The 3,887-nt window shown below is 39.3% G+C and overlaps 1 long non-coding RNA gene across 1 annotated transcript; it reads left to right on the top strand.

Annotated features, from left to right (window-relative positions):
• The first annotated feature begins 975 nt into the window (after positions 1-975).
• On the top strand, positions 976-1,419 carry LOC147655008 (uncharacterized). Its single transcript, XR_015283643.1, has 2 exons — positions 976-1,046; positions 1,325-1,419. It is a non-coding gene; the product is annotated as an uncharacterized LOC147655008 (long non-coding RNA).
• Positions 1,420-3,887: the final 2,468 nt, after the last annotated feature.

Genomic DNA, 3,887 nt, shown 5'->3' with positions numbered 1-3,887 from the left:
CATTTGTAGGTAGGCATTACTGGAAGATGAGTTGAGATGACAACTCTTCTGGTCTTTACATTAAATACAAATAAAATTCAGACTTCCTAGGCTCCCTGAGCCATTAAAACAGCATGCAGTTGTGGCTGAAGTACTCCTTCTTATTTTTTTATTTTTTTTTCAGTGATTTAGCAAAGATGCATTTTGCATTAAGACTTTCTTTAACACCTGTATAATTTATGCTGTTGGGTAGCCAATGTTTTTAAAACAGCATAGCTGTCAACTGCTTGTGTAATGGCACATTTTGTAATACTATCAGATGACATATAACTTGTTAAATTACATTGAAAAAATATTGGAGATAATTGCACTATAATTAAATGACAATAATAATGAGACCAATATTAGCTGCTGCCATCAATTATGTAAGAATTATATATTTTTAAAAAAAACCTTGCCTAGTGGTTGAAAACACATTTCATTCAAACCTCTGATGAGAGTTTTAATATTTATAATGTTAACATTTGAATTCACATTCAGATGTTTATACCATGCCCAGAGAACATCTACATGTAAGAAGTTTGCTAAAGCTCTCTGAGGTTTTTTTTAAAGGCATTTTATTAATTACTTAGATATTGTGCATTTTTGATCACTCTTTTTGTTTGTTTGATATCTGGGTGATTAACAAGTTGTTAAAAAGATCAGGTCTGATAATCTAATAAAATTGCATCTCGATGTAAATTTTGTGTTGACTGTTAAATACTGTTCAGTGCTATTGTCTCTCAATGAGGGTACAGCTCTTCAACATGGTCCACTTAATGTTGTTTTCAAGCAGCAACACTAGCACTAACACTTGCATATTTTCACCTCTGAAATATCAGCACCTACTTACTTAAACACTGCAGGAAATGTCTTCTGTTGTGTTTTCAACAGTCTGGGTTCTGCTTTTGCCTGCACCAGATCAGCCTCCCCTGGCACAGGATCAGAATTTGATCTGGTCAGGAAGCCATCCTTTGCCAATCTGTTGGAGTCCTTTGGAGAAGCCATGGAGAATGTGCACAGCAGAGGTCAGCTGATAAATTTTTGATTTTCATTTTCAACAGCATCATTCCACAGACAGTTTTAAGGAATTAAACTGACATGAAAGAAAGGGTAGGAGAAGAGTTTTACCCTCTTGTGATCAAAGGTTATAGTCTGTGAATGACGCATACATTTTTTAAAGAGAGTAACATTTCCAATGCAGTCTCACAGAAACTTATTTGTAAGGTATTGCATGTTTGTAAATTATTTAGAGAAATAGTGGATGTCGAGGTATCAAAGCATGTTGTTGGTCTGAATTTCTTAGGAATGTAGGAAAAACTGCATATGAGGAGCTTCAGGAGGAGTTCACCTCACCACACATCTGAGCAATAAAATGCTAAAGAAAAGTTGGTATTAAAATAAGTGATTGGCATGGACTTCAAATCCTGTAACTTCACATGTAACATGGTGATCATTCAACTGCCCAGCAACCCTGTGTGTTGAAAACTGCACAGCATCGATCCCTGCCCACTCATCTCCAGTCCCAGGGAAAAACAAGACAAAAAAGGGAAGGGAAGGGAAGGGAAGGGAAGGGAAGGGAAGGGAAGGGAAGGGAAGGGAAGGGAAGGGAAGGGAAGGGAAGGGAAGGGAAGGGAAGGGAAGGGAAGGGAAGGGAAGGGAAGGGAAGGGAAGGGAAGGGAAGGGAAGGGAAGGGAAGGGAAGGGAAGGGAAGGGAAGGGAAGGGAAGGGAAGGGAAGGGAAGGGAAGGGAAGGGAAGGGAAGGGAAGGGAAGGGAAGGGAAGGGAAGGGAAGGGAAGGGAAGGGAAGGGAAGGGAAGGGAAGGGAAGGGAAGGGAAGGGAAGGGAAGGGAAGGGAAGGGAAGGGAAGGGAAGGGAAGGGAAGGGAAGGGAAGGGAAGGGAAGGGAAGGGAAGGGTGATTTAACACTTGAGCTGGAGGAACCAGGAATTTCTCAGTCTAGGAGGAGTTAACTAAGTGGGATGTGATGGAAATGTTTAAAATCACAAATGGTGTGGAGCATTTTCAAGGGTGTTAACACTGCAACAGCTAAGGGGAACACATGAAACAGACAAATGGGAGTACAAGAAGGTAAAAGTATACTCTTTCTCCTCAGTTCATAAACTGCTCTGATTCATTTGTACAGCATATTGTGGATGTTCACATTGATTCAAAGCAGCCCATGAAAGCTGTTAAAACACAGAGGTGTAACCTCTGTCTCCAAAGTCACCAAGTTGACAGCTATTCTAAGGTGAGAAAGCACATCTGGAAAGCAATGCCCTCTGCTTGTACCATGTGAATTGCTGTACTAATCGACTTCAGCTCATACTAAACAACTGGTGCCAAAACAACTTCACGAAAAGTGCTGAGGGAACATTGGCCTATTCAAACTCCGTTAAACCTTTAGCCAGTTTAGTACACATTCTTGATAATGTCCTTTTTCTGTAGCAGGTAGTAGAGAATAGGTACTTTCTGAACCAGGCCTCAAAAAATTAGAAGAAATAGTGTCAGATCTTAAATGTTCTCTGGTTTCAAGATGATCAAATTATAACCACAACCAAGAATGGATGTACACGCTGCAGAGCTTCTTTTTTTGTCCCAGTTTTACACTGTCCCCATTGCACAACTTACCAAGGCTGGATCCTATGTCAGAAAAGGCAGCAGGACAGGAGGGTTCAAGTTCTGTGAAATGTAAGCCTTAAAATTTCAAAGTGAGAATTAAAAGACGAAAACCTAATTATAAAACTTTTTTTAAAAAAAGCTAATTGGAAAAATAGGATAAAATATTGCAAGCAAATGTCTTCCATAGTGGTGCTATGCTTGAACTTGTAGTATGATGATAGTGTGAGGGGAAAGAGTTAACTGGTAGACTTGCAGAATACATTTTCAGAGGAATAAATGATAAGGTAAAGGTTAGGTGCTCATTTTTTAGAGCTGTGGAAGTGGCAATAAAATGGCAGATGAAACTCAGTGCTGATCAGTGATATACATGAGAAGAAACAGCCCTAACTTTATATATGCAATAAGGTAACTAGCACTGGACAGGCAGCTATTAAAAGAGGGAAAATGCTCTTTTGAATGGTAATGCTTTTCTCAGATAAGAAATGTCCTTAGGTAACAATGTAAATGGAAATATATTAAAACCTGGCTACTTGAGTGTTTTGCACTAGTAAGGAGAGAAAAAACAAATAATTGCATGTCAGGATGTGAATAGGTTACACAAGGAGCATGAGCCTATTTTGGAACCAGCTTGCTCTCTGCTTATTATCTCAGTCAGACATTACAAATATGCAAAATACTCCGGACAGTATTGTTTTTTAAGGGTGGTTAAAGCAGATGGGTGAATTGGTTTAGGTGAAAATAGAAACTGGCTTCTAATCTGGTCCTTTATTTTTTAAAGTGCTCTATGTCTGAACCTATTTTTCTGAAGTTTAGTAAAATCTGAGATTCACATGCTTCTGCATTTCCTGTTTTTGACCAATAGAGGAAACAGAAACATTGAAATACTGTAAGAAGTTATTTTTAAAATATTTACACTCAGCCAACCAGGAAGTTCTGGAAATCTTGCAAGAAGTCTAATCCTGTAGGCTGTGTAATCCAAAAATGGTCACACAAGTTTGTCCAGTATTTCAGGTATTTATAGTCCTATCTGATGAGGATCAAACATATAGAGAGAGCTCTATGTTAGTGTGAAAAAAATTTGGCATGTGTTGCCTCTGAAGAGCTTAATTCCCTAATGGGAAATATGCAGTAACCCTAGCTGCAGCTGAGCACCAAATGCCAAGGGGCCACGGGGGAGGTGGGAGCTGGGTTGCCACACAGGATAGGAAGGAAACTGCAGCTGCAGCTAAGGACACCCATTGCTTTCTGC

This window comes from Cyanistes caeruleus, chromosome 2 (genome assembly GCF_971803275.1).
Source record: "Cyanistes caeruleus chromosome 2, bCyaCae1.hap1.1, whole genome shotgun sequence".
NCBI classification, from domain to species: Eukaryota; Metazoa; Chordata; class Aves; order Passeriformes; family Paridae; genus Cyanistes; species Cyanistes caeruleus.
The sequence above is the reverse complement of the archived record's forward strand: the minus strand, read 5'-3'. Positions and strand labels throughout refer to the sequence as shown.